Source organism: Bos indicus x Bos taurus, unplaced genomic scaffold (assembly GCF_003369695.1).
Source record: "Bos indicus x Bos taurus breed Angus x Brahman F1 hybrid unplaced genomic scaffold, Bos_hybrid_MaternalHap_v2.0 SuperScaffold_100329, whole genome shotgun sequence".
In the NCBI taxonomy this organism is placed as follows: Eukaryota; Metazoa; Chordata; class Mammalia; order Artiodactyla; family Bovidae; genus Bos; species Bos indicus x Bos taurus.
The window spans coordinates 19,244-38,486 of record NW_020867083.1 but is presented as its reverse complement, the minus strand read 5'-3'; positions in this window follow the sequence as shown (position 1 = coordinate 38,486).

Genomic DNA, 19,243 nt, shown 5'->3' with positions numbered 1-19,243 from the left:
AAATTCTTGTTTGCCTTCAAAGCATCTTATCAAAGTTCCTACCTTTCAAACTCACACCACGGATTCAATTCTACTGACAATGAAGAGAGTACAAAGAACAGCCCCTGGGCCTGATGAGCTGCCAGCGTCACACAAAGGTGTGGCCCACGGTTCAAACCCAGCTTGCAGTGACACCAGAGTGTTTTAAAAGTTGAGTTTCTCACTTCACACCTATTGGCTATTATGAAAAAGACAGAAACAGCAAATGTTGGCGAGAATGTAAAGAAAAGAGAACGCTGTTGGAGGGACTGTGTGCAGCGGCTATGGTAAAATTGTATGGAGGTTCTTCAAGAAATTAAGAATAGAATTACCATGTGGCCCAGCTAGCCCGTTTCTGAATATTTATCTGAACATAAAAACACTAATTCAACAAGATATATATACCCCTATATTCATTCAGCACTATTTACAGTAGCCAAGATATCGAAATAAGCTAAATGTCCCTCAATGGAAGAATGCATTAAAATATATATATATTTTCAATGGAATACTACTCAGTCATAAAAGTGTGAAATCCTGCCATTAGCAGTAACATAGAAGGATCTTTAAGCCATTATGCTAAATGAAATAAGTCAGACAGAGAAAGACGAATATCATATGATCTCACTCATAAGTAGAATCTAAAAAGAAGCAAAATGAACAAACAAAATAGAAATAAACTCATAGATATAAAAACCGATTCATGGTTACCAAGAGGGGAAAGGGGTTGGAAGGTAAATGAAATGGGAGAAGGGGGTCAGCTGTATGGTGGCGCATGGAAACTAGATTTGTGGCGGTAATCACACGGCAGTGTATACAGATTATAATTATAGTGCTGTATACCTGAAACATATAATAAAAAATGTTATTTTAACCTTGAGTTTTTGAAAGCAGCTCTTCTGCCCCTTTCTTGTTTGCCCATTTCTATTCCCCTCCAACCTTGAAAGAACCTAATTATAGGAATAAGATCACTAGGCAAATTAAACTAGCTCCTGATTTAAGCTCTCTTGAATGTATACCATGCCTTACCTAATCTACTGATTCTTTTCCTAGATTAAAATAAGTAATAATGAAGAATTAAGTAGTTAAAGAATGATTATCTCCCCACCCGCAACAGTCCCATTAGCAATCCTGGAAGCAGATCACAGAGTGGGTAAGATAACATCTGAAGAGTCAGACAGCCTGCATGCAGTGGAGAATGTGGCAGAAAGCATGACCGTATAGTTGATCCCCTCCTGCCTTTGCAATTCACTGAGATTCTTTCCCTTTTTGCCTTTAAAAATTGTCATGGGTGAGTGGAATCTCAGTTGATCTTGGGACATGAATCCACCTTCTTGCCAGACTGCCATCTTTCTTGATTAAAGCATTTTTCCTTTCTTCTGATGCTTTCGTCTCAATTTTTGACTTTTAAATGGCGAGCAGCCAAATCTAAGCTGGGTAACATTTTTACCAACATTTTTTAAGCTTAGAGATTCCACAGAAAAATTATCAGTTCTCTTGAAAAAATTCAGAGGGTTTGACATAGGGTCCTTTAGTATCTGCTGTCTCTTTTAAACAGTTTATACTCTCCGATGTTCCTCTGCCTGCTTTGGCCTCTTTTAGTCCTGAATAACACCTGTCTGGCTGTGGGAAGCATGGTTGTACCCCCTCCCCACTCCTACACACAGCCGAATTGTGGAGCAGGAAGAAAAAGATGCTTCTTTTCAGACGGTTTAGGCCGCAGCACCAGCATGAAGGACCCTGCTCAGTGAGGCTGGGACCCAGCAGCCAGAGCTGCAGTGACAGCCTGCAGACAGGTCTCCAGTCGCAGAGTCCTCGTGGCAGCTCCGGCCCAGCCTCCCAGCTCATGCCTCTGCCTGGGAAGGCGCAGAAAGAGAAGCACCATGGAGCCAGCTGGGGTGGCGGTTCAACCAGAGGCCGACCGTGTCCGGCTCCCAGAGCCGTCAGAATCTGCAGGGGCCGTGCCCATCCGCAGAGGAGTGCGGTCATGCCACGCTAGTCCCTAGGCCCTCCAGCCATACTGGTGGAGCAGGGCCACGCGCCGGGGAGAGAGACCACAGGGCAGGATGCGTGGCGTCCACACCAGCCTCGGAACGTCCTAGGGGAACCGCATCGTGCCTCAACTTGAACACATTCATTCTCACTGCAAACGAGCAGAGAACTGTCTTCCTGAGGCTGTCCCAGAGCTGTCGTCTGTCCCCGCTGGGATCCAGGGGGCTCGCGGCTCTGCCCTTTCCTCCTTCTTGTTGAGGCAGAGCCTCTATTTCTGTCCTCCTTTCTTAAGAGAGGAGCAGAGGGTGTTCTGCTAAGTCGCTTCAGTCGTGTCCAACTCTGTGTGACCCTATAGACAGCAGCCCACCAGGCCTCACCATCCCGGGGATTCTCCAGGCAAGAACACTGGAGTGGGTTGCCATTTCCTTCTCCAATGCATGAAAGTGAAAGTGAAGTCGCTCAGTCGTGTCTGACTCTTAGTGACCCCATGGACCACAACCTACCAGGCTCCTCCACCCATGGGATTTTCCAGGCAAGAATACTGGAGTGGGGTGCCATTGCCTTCTCCGAGAGGGTGTTCTAGATTCCATCTATAAACCTTCTGATAAAATTGGGCTTGGGACAGGATTCCCCGCTGTGTGTCCTTTGCTAACCCTTCCCACCCACCGCCCGGTGCACTGTTGACTGCCAGGCCCAGGTGGAGGACGAGTTTACCAGGCAGCCCTAAGAGACGAGGCACCACCCCTCCGGAAGCACACTGTGCCTGCCTACACGAGGAAGACCTGGAGCTGCAGAGGAGCTCAGAAATTCTCCTCAGACACTTCTTCGGCGTAGAGCACTTTTTCTGAATCAGTTCAGTTCAGTTCGGTTCAGTCGCTCAGTAGTATCCAACTCTGTGCGACCCCATGAATCACAGCACGCCAGGCCTCCCTGTCCATCACCAACTCCCAGAGTTCACTCAGACTCACATCCATTGAGTCGGTGATGCCATCCAGTCATCTTATCCTCTGTTGTCCCCTTCTCCTCCTGCCCCCAATCCCTCCCAGGATCAGATTCTTTTCCAATGAGTCAACTCTTCACATGAGGTGGCCAAAGTACTGGAGTTTCAGCTTTAGCATCATTCCTTCCAAAGAAATCCCAGGGCTGATCTCCTTCAGAATGGACTGGTTGGATCTCCTTGCAGTCCAAGGGACTCTCAAGAGTCTTCTCCAACACTACAGTTCAAAAGCATCAATTCTTCGGCACTCAGCCTTCTTCACAGTCCAACTCTCACATCCATACATGACCACAGGAAAAACCATAGCCTTGACCAGGTGGACCTTTGTTGGCAAAGTAATGTCTCTGCTTTTGAATATGCTATCTAGGTTGGTCATAACTTTCCTTCCAAGGAGTAAGCATCTCTTAATTTCATGGCTGCAGTCACCATCTGCAGTGATTTTGAAGCCCAAAAAAATAAAGTCTGACACTGTTTCCACTGTTTCTCCATCTATTTCCCATGAAGTGATAGGACCAGATGCCATGATCTTCGTTTTCTGAATGTTGAGTTTTTTTTTTTGTTTTTTTTTTTTTGGTTTTAATTTTATTTTATTTTTAAACTTTACATAATTGTATTAGTTTTGCCAAACATCAAAATGAATCCACCACAGGTATACATGTGTTCCCCATCCTGAACCCTCCTCCCTCCTCCCTCCCCATACCATCCCTCTGGGTCGTCCCAGTGCACCAGCCCCAAGCATCCAGTATCGTGCATCGAACCTGGACTGGCAACTCGTTTCTTACATGATATTTTACATGTTACAATGTCATTCTCCCAAATCTTCCCACCCTCTCCCTCTCCCACAGAGTCCATAAGACTGTTCTATACATCAGTGTCTCTTTTGCTGTCTCATACACAGGGTTATTGTTACCATCTTTCTAAATTCCATATATATGCGTTAGAATACTGTATTTATGTTTTTCCTTCTGGCTTACTTCACTCTGTATAATAGGCTCCAGTTTCATCCACCTCATTAGAACTGATTCAAATGTATTCTTTTTAATGGCTGAGTAATACTCCATTGTGTATATGTACCACAGCTTTCTTATCCATTCATCTGCTGATGGACATCTAGGTTGCTTCCATGTCTTGGCTATTATAAACAGTGCTGCGGTGAACATTGGGGTACACGTGTCTCTTTCCCTTCTGGTTTCCTCAGTGTGTATGCCCAGCAGTGGGGTTGCTGGATCATAAGGCAGTTCTATTTCCAGTTTTTTAAGGAATCTCCACACTGTTCTCCATAGTGGCTGTACTAGTTTGCATTCCCACCAACAGTGTAAGAGGGTTCCCTTTTCTCCACACCCTCTCCAGCATTTATTATTTGTAGACTTTTGGATCGCAGCCATTCTGACTGGTGTGAAATGGTACCTCATAGTGGTTTTGATTTGCATTTCTCTGATAATGAGTGATGTTGAGCATCTTTTCATGTGTTTGTTAGCCATCTGTATGTCTTTTTTGGAGAAATGTCTATTTAGTTCTTTGGCCCATTTTTTGATTGGGTCGTTTATTTTTCTGGAGTTGAGCTGTAGGAGTTGCTTGTATATTTTTGAGATTAGTTGTTTGTCGGTTGCTTCATTTGCTATTATTTTCTCCCATTCTGAAGGCTGTCTTTTCACCTTGCTAATAGTTTCCTTTGATGTGCAGAAGCTTTTAAGGTTAATTAGGTCCCATTTGTTTATTTTTGCTTTTATTTCCAATATTCTGGGAGGTGGGTCATAGAGGATCCTGCTGTGATGTATGTCGGAGAGTGTTTTGCCTATGTTCTCCTCTAGGAGTTTTATAGTTTCTGGTCTTACGTTTAGATCTTTAATCCATTTTGAGTTTATTTTTGTGTATGGTGTTAGAAAGTGTTCCAGTTTCATTCTTTTACAAGTGGTTGACCAGATTTCCCAGCACCACTTGTTAAAGAGATTGTCTTTAATCCATTGTATATTCTTGCCTCCTTTGTCGAAGATAAGGTGTCCGTATGTGCGTGGATTTATCTCTGGGCTTTCTATTTTATTCCATTGATCAATATTTCTGTCTTTGTGCCAGTACCATACTGTCTTGATAACTGTGGCTTTGTAGTAGAGCCTGAAGTCAGGTAGGTTGATTCCTCCAGTTCCATTCTTCTTTCTCAAGATCGCTTTGGCTATTCGAGGTTTTTTGTATTTCCATACAAATTGTGAAATTATTTGTTCTAGCTCTGTGAAGAATACTGTTGGTAGCTTGATAGGGATTGCATTGAATCTATAAATTGCTTTGGGTAGTATACTCATTTTCACTATATTGATTCTTCCAATCCATGAACATGGTATATTTCTCCATCTATTAGTGTCCTCTTTGATTTCTTTCAAAAGTGTTTTATAGTTTTCTATATATAGGTCTTTAGTTTCTTTAGGTAGATATATTCCTAAGTATTTTATTCTTTCTGTTGCAATGGTGAATGGAATTGTTTCCTTAATTTCTCTCTCTGTTTTCTCATTATTAGTGTATAGGAATGCAAGGGATTTCTGTGTGTTGATTTTATATCCTGCAACTTTACTGTAGTCATTGATTATTTCTAGTAATTTTCTGGTGGACTCTTTAGGGTTTTCTATGTAGAGGATCATGTCATCTGCAAATAGTGAGAGTTTTACTTCTTCTTTTCCAATTTGGATTCCTTTTATTTCTTTTTCTGCTCTGATTGCTGTGGCCAAAACTTCCAAAACTATGTTGAATAGTAATGGTGAAAGTGGGCACCCTTGTCTTGTTCCTGACTTTAGAGGAAATGCTTTCAATTTTTCACCATTGAGGATAATGTTTGCAGTGGGTTTGTCATATATAGCTTTTATTATGTTGAGGTATGTTCCTTCTATTCCTGCTTTCTGGAGAGTTTTTATCATAAATGGATGTTGAATTTTGTCAAAGGCTTTCTCTGCATCTATTGAGATAATCATATGGTTTTTATTTTTCAATTTGTTAATGTGGTGTATTACATTGATTGATTTGCGGATATTGAAGAATCCTTGCATCCCTGGGATAAAGCCCACTTGATCATGGTGTATGATCTTTTTAATGTGTTGTTGGATTCTGATTGCTAGAATTTTGTTAAGGATTTTTGCATCTATGTTCATCAGTGATATTGGCCTGTAGTTTTCTTTTTTTGTGGGATCTTTGTCAGGTTTTGGTATTAGGGTGATGGTGGCCTCATAGAATGAGTTTGGAAGTTTACCTTCCTCTGCAATCTTCTGGAAGAGTTTGAGCAGGAGAGGTGTTAGCTCTTCTCTAAATTTTTGGTAGAATTCAGCTGTGAAGCCGTCTGGACCGGGGCTTTTGTTTGCTGGAAGATTTTTGATTACAGTTTCAATTTCCGTGCTTGTGATGGGTCTGTTAAGATTTTCTATTTCTTCCTGGTCCAGTTTTGGAAAGTTGTACTTTTCTAAGAATTTGTCCATTTCTTCCACGTTGTCCATTTTATTGGCATATAATTGTTGATAGTAGTCTCTTATGATCCTTTGTATTTCTGTGTTGTCTGTTGTGATCTCTCCATTTTCGTTTCTAATTTTGTTGATTTGATTTTTCTCCCTTTGTTTCTTGATGAGTCTGGCTAATGGTTTGTCAATTTTATTTATCCTTTCAAAGAACCAGCTTTTGGTTTTGTTGATTTTTGCTATGGTCTCTTTTGTTTCTTTTGCATTTATTTCTGCTCTAATTTTTAAGATTTCTTTCCTTCTACTAACCCTGGGGTTCTTCATTTCTTCCTTTTCTAGTTGCTTTAGGTGTAGAGTTAGGTTATTTATTTGACTTTTTTCTTGTTTCTTGAGGTGTGCCTGTATTGCTATGAACTTTCCCCTTAGGACTGCTTTTACCGTGTCCCACAGGTTTTGGGTTGTTGTGTTTTCATTTTCATTCGTTTCTATGCAAATTTTGATTTCTTTTTTGATTTCTTCTGTGATTTGTTGGTTATTCAGCAGCGTGTTGTTCAACCTCCATATGTTGGAATTTTTAATAGTTTTTCTCCTGTAATTGAGATCTAATCTTACTGCATTGTGGTCATAAAAAATGCTTGGAATGATTTCTATCTTTTTGAATTTACCAAGGCTAGCTTTATGGCCCAGGATGTGATCTATCCTGGAGAAGGTTCCATGTGCGCTTGAGAAAAAGGTGAAATTCATTGTTTTGGGATGAAATGACCTATAGATATCAATTAGGTCTAACTGGTCTATTGTATCGTTTAAAGTTTGTGTTTCCTTGTTAATTTTCTGTTTAGTTGATCTATCCATAGGTGTAAGTGGGGTATTAAAGTCTCCCACTATTATTGTGTTATTGTTAATTTCTCCTTTCAAACTTGTTAGCATTTGTCTTACGTACTGTGGTGCTCCCGTGTTGGGTGCATATATATTTATAATTGTTATATCTTCTTCTTGGATTGATCCTTTGATCATTATGTAGTGACCTTCTTTGTCTCTTTGCACAGCCTTTGTTTTAAAGTCTATTTTATCTGATATGAGTATTGCTACTCCTGCTTTCTTTTGGTCCCTATTTGCATGGAAAATCTTTTTCCAGCCCTTCACTTTCAGTCTGTATGTGTCCCCTGTTTTGAGGTGGGTCTCTTGTAGACAACATATGTAGGGGTCTTGTTTTTGTATCCATTCAGCCAGTCTTTGTCTTTTGGTTGGGGCATTCAACCCATTTACGTTTAAGGTAATTACTGATAAGTATGTTCCCGTTGCCATGTACTTTATTGTTTTGGGTTCGAGTTTATACACCGTTTTTGTGTTTCCTGTCTAGAGAATATCCTTTAGTATTTGTTGGAGAGCTGGTTTGGTGGTGCAGAATTCTCTCAGCTTTTGCTTGTCTGAAAAGCTTTTGATTTCTCCTTCATACTTGAATGAGATCCTTGCTGGGTACAATAATCTGGGCTGTAGGTTATTTTCTTTCATCATTTTAAGTATGTCTTGCCATTCCCTCCTGGCTTGAAGAGTTTCTATTGAAAGATCAGCTGTTATCCTTATGGGAATTCCCTTGTGTGTTATTTGTTGTTTTTCCCTTGCTGCTTTTAATATTTGTTCTTTGTGTTTGATCTTTGTTAATTTGATTAATATGTGTCTTGGGGTGTTTCTCCTTGGGTTTATCCTGTTTGGTACTCTCTGGGTTTCTTGGACTTGGGTGATTATTTCCTTCCCCATTTTAGGGAAGTTTTCCACTATTATCTCCTCAAGTATTTTCTCATGGTCTTTCTTTTTGTCTTCTTCTTCTGGAACCCCTATGATTCGAATGTTGTAGCGTTTAATATTGTCCTGGAGGTCTCTGAGATTGTCCTCATTTCTTTTAATTCGTTTTTCTTTTATCCTCTCTGATTCATTTATTTCTACCATTCTATCTTCTAATTCACTAATCCTGTCTTCTGCCTCTGTTATTCTACTATTTGTTGCCTCCAGAGTGTTTTTAATTTCACTTATTGCATTACTCATTATATATTGACTCTTTTTTATTTCTTCTAGGTCCTTGTTAAACCTTTCTTGCATCTTCTCAATCCTTGTCTCCAGGCTATTTATCTGTGATTCCATTTTAGTTTCAAGATTTTGGATCAATTTCACTATCATTATTCGGAATTCTTTATCAGGTAGATTCCCTATCTCTTCCTCTCTTGTTTGGTTTGGTGGGCATTTATCCTGTTCCTTTATCTGCTGAGTATTCCTCTGTCTCTTCATCTTGTTTAAATTGCTGAGTTTGGGGTGTCCTTTCTGTATTCTGGCAGTTTGTGGAGTTCTCTTTATTGTGGTGTTTCCTCGCTGTGTGTGGGTTTGTACAGGTGGCTTGTCAAGGTTTCCTGGTTAGGGAAGCTTGTGTCGGTGTTCTGGTGGGTGGAGCTGTATTTCTTCTCTCTGGAGTGCAATGAAATGTCCAGTAATGAGTTATGAGATGTCTATAGTTTTGGGGTGACTTTGGGCAGCCTGTATCTTGAAGCTCAGGGCTGTGTTCCTTTGTTGCTGGAGAATTTGCTTGGTATGTCTTGCCCTGGAACTTATTGGCCCTTGTGTGGTGCTTGGTTTCAGTGTCGGTATGGAGGCATTTGATGAGCTCCTGTGAATGAATGTTCCTTGGAGTCAGGAGTTCCCTGGAGTCAGGGTTTGGACTTAAGTCTCCTGCTTCCAATTATCGGTCTTATTTTTTACAGTAGTTTCAAAACTTCTCCTTCTATACAGCACCATTGATAAAACATCTACATTAAAGATGATAAGTTTCTCTACAGTGAGGGTCACTCAGAGAGGTTCACAGGGTTACATGGAGAAGAGAAGAGGGAGGAGGGAGTTAGAGGTGACCCAAATGAGATGAGGTGAATCAATAGTGGAGAGAGTGGGCTAGCCAGTAGTCACTTCCTTATGTGCACTCCACAACTGGACCACTCAGAGATGTTCACGGGGTTATACAGAGAAGAGAAGAAGGAGGAAGGTAACAGAGGTGGCCAGAAGGATAAAAGGGGGGAATGAAAAGGAGGGAGACAGATCCAGCCAGTAATCAGTTCCCTAAGTGTTCTCCACCGTCTGGAACACACAGAAATTCACAGAGTTGGGTAGAGTAGAGAGGGGTTAGGGAGGAGACACAGGCGACCTGGTGGAGAAAAAGGAGGGTCCAAAGGGAGAGAGAGTAGTCAAGCCAGTAATCTCACTCCCTAGTGAAAAATGGGTCCTGAAGATTGGGTCCTTAAAGGTACAAAATTGGTAACAAATACATAAAAGCAAAAATTAAAAATCTAGAGTAGATTTTGGAATTTCAAAAATACGATGTTAAAGAACAGAAGAAGGAAAAGAAAGAGAGAAAGAACGAACAAACAAAAACAAAGAAGGTCGCGAAAATTATAAAGAAAGTACAGGTACAAAATTGATAACTAATACCAGAAAGCGAAAATTAAAAATCTAGAGTAGAGTTTGGAATTTCAAAAATACGATGTTAAAGAAAAGAAGAAGGAAAAGAAAGAGAGAAAAAACGAACAAACAAAAACAAAGAAGGTCGCGAAAATTATAAAGAAAGTACAGGTACAAAATTGATAACTAATACCAGAAAGCAAAAATTAAAAATCTAGAGTAGAGTTTGGAATTTCAAAAATACAATGTTAAAAAAAAAAAAAAAAAGAAGAAGAAAAATAAAGAGAGAAAACAAACAAACAAATACGAACAATGTCACAAAAATTATACGGAAAATACAGGTACAAAATTGATATCAAATACCAAAAAGCATAAATTAAAAATCTAGAGTAAAGTTTGGAATTTCAGATATACAATGTTATATAAAAGAAGAAGAGAAAGAAACAGAGAAGGAGAAAAAAAAAAAAAAAAGTCACAGAAATTATATAAAAAAAAACTATAGGTACAAAATTGATAACATATACCAAAAAGCGAAAATTAAAAATCTAGAGTAGAGTTTGGAATTTCAAAAATACAATGTTAAAGAAAAGAAGAAAAAAACAAAAACAAACAAACAAAAAAAAACAAGGTCAAAAAATTATAAAATATATATATATGAAGTTTGCTGAAGAAGAAAAAAATAGGGTCTTTTTTTTTTTTTTTTTTTGCAAAGTAATAGGTTATAAAAGTGAAAATTAAAGGAACAATAGAGGACTTAAAAAAATTTTTTTTTAATTAAAAAAAAAAAAAGAAAGAATGATCGTAAAAATAATAAAAAATATATCTAGGACTTTTTTTTTTTTTTTTTTTTTGTGGGTGTTGTGGGTTCAGTTCATTTTTGGCTAGTTCCTTGGTCAGATTTATATTTCTCAAGATCTATAGGCCCCTTCCTATGTAGTCCGTAGTAACCACAGGGTTTTGATCTATTGCCTGTAGCTTCCAAGGCGTTTCCCTCTGTTATATCTTCTTCTGTTTGCTAGTCTCTTCAGTATCTGGTTTCCGCCCTGACTCAAAGGGCACGGTGGCGGACACTTTTTTTTTTTTTTTTTTAGGCTTACTTGTTCAGTCGCGCTGTGGGGAGGGAGGGAGGGATGCTGCAAACAAATAACACTGGCGTGGGCTCGCAATGCCTCAGCCACCCTGGGTCTGCCCCTGCTCACGGCGCGTGTAGCCTCCCTGTCCACACTGCTCGGACTCTAGGTTGTTCCGCCGGGAACAATCCGAGGCTGGCCCTGGGCTGCATGCACCTCCCAGGTCCAAGCCGCTCAGGTTCAGGCACTCGGGTAGTCCTCAGAGGCGCAGACTCAGTTGGGCCTGCGTTTTGTGCTCTTCCCAGGTCTGAGCGCCAATTTGCTCTTCCCAGGCGAGCGCCAATGCTGCGACTTATCGCCTCCCCGCCACTCGGTTATCTGGATGTAAAACCGGCGCACCTTCTCAGGCAGATATTGACCGTCCAGACCCCCAAGAAGTTTTAGTTAGCAAAGAAGCCTGCTTACAGTTTTATAGATAATGCCTCTCTGGGGCTGCGATTGCCCCCTTCCGGCTCTGGCTGCCTGTCACCGGAGGGGGAAGGTCTGCAGCCGGCTATCTCTGTTCAGTCCTTTGTTCCGTGCGCAGGCCTGGCGGTCTTAGGTTAGGGCTGGCTTTTCGCGTGATAGGTATCCCACAGTCTGGTTTGCTAGCCCAAATTATTTCGCTCAGATAGCGCTCAGGGTATTCAGGCCAGATTCTTACTCTCAGCGATGCAGCCCACGCCGCGCCTCCCTGCCCAGCCCCGGTTTGCTAATGGCGGATGCAGGCGTCTGCGCTGCTTCTCTGCTGGGGGAGTTACCGTAGGGCTCGCAATCTGCGAGTTTTAAATTGTTTATTTATTTTTTCTCCCTGTTATGTTGCCCTCTGTGCTTCCAAAGCTCGGCACAGATTCGGCAGTGAGAAGGTTTCCTGATGTTTGGAAACTTCTCTCTTTTTAAGATTCCCTTCCCGGGACGGAACTCCGTCCCTCCCTCTTTTGTCTCTTTTTTTTTGTTTTTAATATTTTTTCCTACCTCCTTTCAAAGAGTTGGGTTGCTTTTCTGGGTGCCTGATGTCCTCTGCCGGCATTCAGAAGTTGTTTTGTGGAATTTACTCAACGTTTAAATGCTCTTTTGATGAATTTGTGGGGGAGAAAGTGTTCTCCCCGTCCTACTCCTCCGCCATCTTGGCTCCTCCCTCCTGAATGTTGAGTTTTAAGCCAACTTTTTCACTCTCCTCTTTCACCTTCATCAAGAGGCTTTTTAGTTCCTCTTCACTTTCTGCCATAAGGGTGGTGTCATCTGCATATCTGAAGTTATTGATATTTCTCCTGGCAATCTTGATTCCAGCTTGTGCTTCTTCCAGCCCAGAGTTTCTCATGATGTACTCTGCATAGAAGTTAAATAAGCAGGGTGACAATATACAACCTTTTCCTATTTGGAACCAGTCTGTTGTTCCATGTCCAGTTCTAACTGTTGCTTCCTGACCTGCACACAGATTTCTCAAGAGGCAGGTCAGGTGGTCTGGTATTCCCATCTCTTTCAGAATTTTCCACAGTTGATTGTGATCCACACAGTCAAAGGCTTTGGCTTAGTCAATAAAGCAGAAATAGATGTTTTTGTGGAACTCTCTTGCTTTTTCCATGATCCAGCAGATGTTGGCAATTTGGTCTCTGGTTCCTCTGCCTTTTCTAAAACCAGCTTGAACATCTGGAAGTTCATGGTTCATGTATTGCTGAAGCCTGGCTTGGAGAATTTTGAGCATTACTTTACTAGCGTGTGAGATGAGTGCAATTGTGTGGTAGTTGGAGCATTCTTTGGCATTGCCTTTCTTTGGGATTGGAATGAAAACTGACCTTTTCCAGTCCTGTGGCCACTGCTGAGTTTTCCAAATTTGCTGGCATATTGAGTGCAGCACTTTCACAGCATCATCTTTCAGATTGTGAAATAGCTCAACTGGAATCCCATTCAGAAAAATTTTTTCTGAATGCTCCGTTCCATAACCATAGAGTACAGATTTTTGTAGTGCCTGCTGACAGGCTGCTGCAGTTTTCAGCTCTGGGAGTGCACGGCTCCTGTGGCATCCCCACGCAGGCAGCGCCGCAGGAAGTCTCCTCTGTGACGCCTGGCGTGAGCGAGCCTGCGCCGCCGGGGCCATGGGCCCCGCCTGCTCAGATGGTGTCTTCCAGCCCTCACCCCAGGAGCCACCCTCCAGCTTCCCTAACCAGCAGTAAGAGGCTACTCTTGATATTTTCCAAGAGCAGGACTTTTTCAGTAGGGCAGAGAGTGGAGAGAGTTTACAGAGTTTACAACTTTAGAGGTGGTAACAACTGACCTGCAAAGCAGAATGGGCCATTTTATGTGCAATAAAAGTTTCTAAAAGAAAGAAGGACAAAAAAAAAATTCTTCTTCTCTTTGTTCTTCTCCACAGGAGGCTTCGCTACTTGGTGGACGTTTCAGCACAGGCTCTGGAAGGATGGTGTTTGCTTCCATTAGCTGAGCAGTTAGGTAGAAGAAGGAGCATACTGGCTCCTCAGTGTGCTGTCACCAGGAACAGCCCCTCCACTATTCTCAGCCTTAGATCACCAGCACTGGGGTATAAGTCGAGGAAAGTGTCAGTGGCAAGGAAGGTAAGCCACTGTGCCTAATAATTATTTCGTATTCAAAGAGCCAAGAATTTAAATTTGGGTGTAAATGTTATTCAAATGAAATGACCCCTAAAGCAGTTTAACACATTGCCCAACTATTAGGTCAGAATCTGTTGCTTAATATAGCCTGGCCAGAGTCACTGGAACTATTTGGATCTTTGGGGAGTGGATGATGACACACCACTGAAGCCTCTGGAGTTAACAAAGTGAGCGTCATCTTTGGAGGTACAGGCTAGTTCTGAGGTGATAGGTTCATCTGTTAAGCCTTCGTTTACAGGAGAGAAACGTGTCTCTCTTGCCCCATGAGAAAGAACATTTCCAGTCTCACCTAAGAAGCTAGAATTGCTGGTGTCCCTTAATTGATTACCACTCCTAATACGTCATCTCAAGCCAAGAACACGCTGTGTGAAGGACAGGCCCAAAATGAAGCAGTGAAGTCACCGATGTGTTTCTGTTCTCAACCTCCCTTCTGGGTCTTAGTGACCACCAGTGTCCCAGGCTCCTGGGGCCTGGCTCTCATCCACTTGTTAGCTACTCAGAGCTAACACAATGTGATACATGAAAAGAAAGGGGAAAGCCAAAATTTTGGAGATAAGTGGAGACCCAGACTTCTAAATGAAATGTCAATTTGTAACTGGGCTACCAATGCAACTAGTTAGTAAGTAGGAGAAAGATGGGACAGTTCTCCTTCTAACAAACATTTTTCAAGGCACCCTCCCAAATATGTCTAAGAAAATCTGGTGAATAAAATGTTCCCTCCTCAAGGGTGCCTTGCTTCCAAATATGTTCTACCCCCAACTGTTTGAGGTCTTGAAACTCTAGCACAAGGTCCAGGGCATCCTCATGAGATGAACAATCACTTTTCACTGTGGCAGGGACCTCACAGTCCTGCTTGTGTTACATCAGACCTGTTTCATTCTCTATGCTTTTTTTTTAAGCCCACCTTCACTTGGCTCCTGTCAGTATTTGAGTTTGTAACTCTGAACTTATCCTTGGATAACTGTGTTCACCCATGAGTGGTGTGAATGCCTTTCAGACATTCTGAAGGACAACAGCCCTGTCTTCAGGTAGACCTGTTTCACAGATGGTTTTTCAGCTCAGAGGCACCCCACCTCTGTGTTTCATCCTGGGTATTGTTTCTGCTCATTCTCTGACAGTAGGCCTTTGGCCCTCTGACTCCTGATCTCCAGCCACTGTATTGAGAATTCATTTCTCTCCATTGGAGAATTCTTGATTCACATGGACCACTGATTTCAGAAGGAAGACAAATACTTCTCTTAAAGGGGGTTTGGAATCAGGTAGGCAGGTCTCTCCTAATTTTCTAGGCCCATCTCTTACCTTCAGTGGAGATGTTTTTCAAGTTACTTTTACCCCAAGAGTGGGGGTTTGGGCGTGCCGGAATCCCTTCAGACAAGACGATGGAGAATAAGTTAGAGACCTCACAAAGAGAGTTTCCTTGGCATCACAGGACTTTGAAGAGTCATTTAGCTTGGGTTTCTTATGATTCTACCCCCTGATAAAAGATAAGGATAATAATAATATCTACTTTAGAATGTCACCATGAGCATTAGGTGAGGTGTCAGCTATAAAACTCTTGTGTGCATGCTCAGTTGTTCAGTCATGCTGTTTGTGACCCCATGGACCATAGCCTGCTAGCTCCTCTGTCTATGAGATTTTCCAGGGAAGAATACTGGAGAGGGTTGCCATTCCCTTAGTGCTTAATAAAGAGCATCTGTGTCTGTTGTTGAGTTTGTTATTTTTATGTCAGTTACGGTTCTTTAATTGCAAGCAACAAATGCAACCCTGGCTAACTTAAAAACTCAAAGTTCATGGGAAGAGCTCACCAAATCAAAGGGCCATCCAGATGAACAGTCACAAAAGAGACAGAAATGGTGGCCACTCCAGAGACCCAGGCAGTCAGAGCTAAGTGGCAGCTTGCAAGCCTAACTACCCATCCAACCTTGACTCACTCCACTAGAGAATCAAAGAGACACCAGTCAGGTGAATTTTGGTCACATGGGGTGAGGTGACAAGATGCTCTGACTGATAATCCCAGTGAGACTTAACACAGTGGAACAGGTAATTTCCCAAAGGACAAAAGTAGTATTTTTAGTCAGGAGAAAGGGTGTGGATATCATACAGAAATCAACAAATATCTGATACAAACTACACTTGACCTTCATAGAACTTCATTGTCTTTCAGTCTTCCTATGACCAGATGATGCAGGCAGGGATCCCAGGGCCATGATCATCAGCTTCCATTCCTCGAAAGGCACTGCACTGTGACTCTTGCCCACTGCTCTGTGGTTCTCCATCACCTTAGACCCAGAATGTGCTCAGCTTGATTAAGCAGATCAGGTCACCCAGTTCTCTGTGGCAGGGATGTCACAATCATTCAGGAGCATCCACATTGGGCCCAGATGATAGCACATAGTAATTTAACATCTGTTTGTCTGTCATGCTGTTATTAAGGAGTTTTATTTTAAATATTTGAGGTGTGATTCTGCTTCCTCATGAATATGTTGATGAAGAATTTCACACTTGTTGGAATCTTGGCTCATGTGTTGGCAGGATTTGAAATAGCACCTTTATGGAAAATGGTAAAATTCTTATTACAGCCTAATGAATAAAGCTGTCCCCAGGAAACCCATCCTGGTGGTAATTGGAGGATTGAGAATGCTACTTCATGGCTTACTTTTAAGATGTTTTGAAAGACAATATCTGCAGTAATAAAGTGCTCAAACATACTTAAAATGTGTTTTGTCTCCTGTCCTAATTATACCTATAAATAAATAGTATCTGTTTCTCTGCACCGTAAAATTAAATATCTTTCTGAATACCCTTCTCCTACCCTGATGAGGAGAGACTCCCTTGATGAGGACAGCACTTCTGGTGAGAAAACAGAGAAGAGGATTAACCATCCAAACACAATAATATGGGAAGCATTGCTTCCTAATTTCCAAACATGGTCTCAGTGTGCCATATTCCCCTTCTCATTGCCTGTCTCAATCCCCTCTGTCTGGGGAAACTGCCCCTCACATTTGTGCTGTTTAGGGTCTCTGTAAATTTTAGCTCTCAACGGAATCCCTGTGAACTCCTCCACAGAGGGTGCCTCGGTAGTTGTCCTCACCAATAGGATCGACGGGTCTTGACACCAGGAACTGAATCATCTCACCTACCAGTCTCCTCTGTGCTTATTTCTCATTAGCAACATTTGGCCCATAGGCAATGTGATTAAGGGGGATCATTTATTTGCCACCCACTCAGTGTCCATGGGCTTCCCTAGTAGCTCAGCTGGTAAAGAATCTGCCTGAATGCAGAAGAACCTGGTTCAATTCCTGGATCGGGATGAGACACTGGAGAAGGGATAGGCTACCCACTCCAGTATTCTTGGGCTTCCCTGGTGGCTCAGCTGGTAAAGAATCTGCCTGCAGTGTGGGAAACCCAGGTTCAACCCCTGGGTTGGGAAGATCACCTGGAGAAGGGAACAGCTACCCACTCCAGTTTATTCTGGCCTGGAGAATTCCATGAACTGTATAGTCCACGGGGTCGCAAAGAGTCGGGCACAGCTGAGTGACTTTCACTTTCAGTCTCCGTGGTGGAGGTGGTAAAGCTGCCATGCTCAGAAGCAGCCTACTTGGCACTATTTGCAATGTCCTGGCATTTATCCTTAAAGATTCCGAGGAAGCAGTGTGACACACATGTGCAGCTCTGTTGGGCATGCTACATCGCTTATGGCAGAACAGGAATGCACACTGCTGACCACAGAAGGGGAGCTCATCTCCAACTCCAGGTTGACTGTGATGAAAGCCCCCTTTTGATGCCATGTGGTTGTGCTGCTTTTCCTCTCTCATCCTTCTAAATTGGGGCCAAATATATTGGTAAGTGTTATCCAATGGTTCACATGGCAGAACGTGCCCAGCCCCTAGAGTAGAAATCATAAGGAGTCAGCCTGGGGAGAAGAGGTGGGCTCAGTAAATACTTTCTGAGAAAAATGGACCACAGGGGCAATCAAGTCTGAAATTTGAGGCAGGTATTTTCAAGTGTTCTTTTCCTTCCAACAGGCGCAATTCTGGCTTTAATGCTTCCCAGGGAAGAGAAAGTTCTGATCATAGCTACCTCAGAACTGTCATGTGGAGAAGTATTTCTTATAACAGTTATACCCACTCTGACGCTTTGCCAAGCCCTGCCCTGGTGTGTGACTCAGATGCTCCTGTCCTCACATATGATCATCATAAGAGTCAGACCTTGAGCAGCCCTTTCTCTTTTGGGGTACATCCTTCTCTCCTTCGAGAGAGAAGAGGAATAAATGCTGAGAATCACCACCCCCCTCTCTCTCCAGGTGTTTTCCACCCCTCTGCCCACACAGAAGTCATCTGTGGCTGGCTCTCAATGGAGTATCAAGAGAGGCAGTCCCTTCCCTCCCCAAATGATCCTTAATTCTCCAAACCCTGGGCAGACTCAATCAACTGACTAAGCTCTCAGTGATAAAATTCAAAATGAACAGAATTAAGTAAAAAAAATTGCTACTGGTCCCCAGTCAAAACACTGCCTCTCCTTTCACCCCTCCTCCCCCAAGGCCATCCTCGCTCAGCTTCTGTCGATATGAATGATGTGCATGCCCACCTTTATCCTTTCCCGGGTCCTCCACCCTCTGTTCCAGACCTGAGCTTCCCCCTATATGGTATGGGCATGTTACCAGGCATGGTTTTTCTCCCCTGCCATTTTCTACTGCTTGACTAGAGAAAGGACAGGATGACCTTCTAGTCTGGATTGCTCTCTGCCTTATTTTGGTTTGTTTCTCTATGATTGTTCCTAGGTATCCACAATAAATGTCACATCTTATATTGCAAAGACAATCTGCAAACACCCTCAGTGAGTCTACCTAAGAGATTCTTACCCTCATTGGGTCTCCCATTTTTCCTCACATCTTATAAGCGGAATCAAGAACCATTGACTTGATTCTGAATAATCTTAAAAAGCATGACTACAGTGAATAGCCTTGGAAGACAGAATATCTCCTTCTGGAACAAAGATTAGGTTTGTTTACTGTCCTGGGCTACATTTGAAATCCCGGAGTATGAAATGGGAAAACCCTGAGATTTGCCAGGTTCCAAAATGCCCCTATACCCTTTGTATCCTGCTCCCCAGGGGAAATGGCAACCCACTCCGGTATTCTTGCCTAGAGAACCCTATGGACGGAGGAGCCTGGCGGGCTGTAGTCTATGGGGTCACAAAGAGTTGGACAAGACTGAGCACACATGCACAGTCTCTTCCTGAAGACACACAGGAGCAATATTTAATTGAGGCAGTCAGTCACTACTCAGGGAAGCCCCCACAAATGGAAAAGGGGCTTTCCCAAGCCCTCTTACAGCTGCCTCCAGCACTCAACTCCCCAAACCCATCCAGAGTACCTAAAACTGGCCTGGGGAGTCTAGGCTGAGTCTGAGAGGTGAGAGAGAGGCAGTCCAGCTGAGTTTAATACCCAAGTGCACAGTAAAGCGCAAGAAGTAACACAGTTCAGTAGAGCAAGAGGCTGTCAGAGCAGACGCTGTCAGGCTGTCCTAGGAGGGAGACAGAGAAATTGGGGAACATGGCATGGCAGAGGTAGCATTTGAGCTGATCCTGAAGTAGAAGAAGGAGGCCCTGATGGGGGCTAGAGTCCATCTT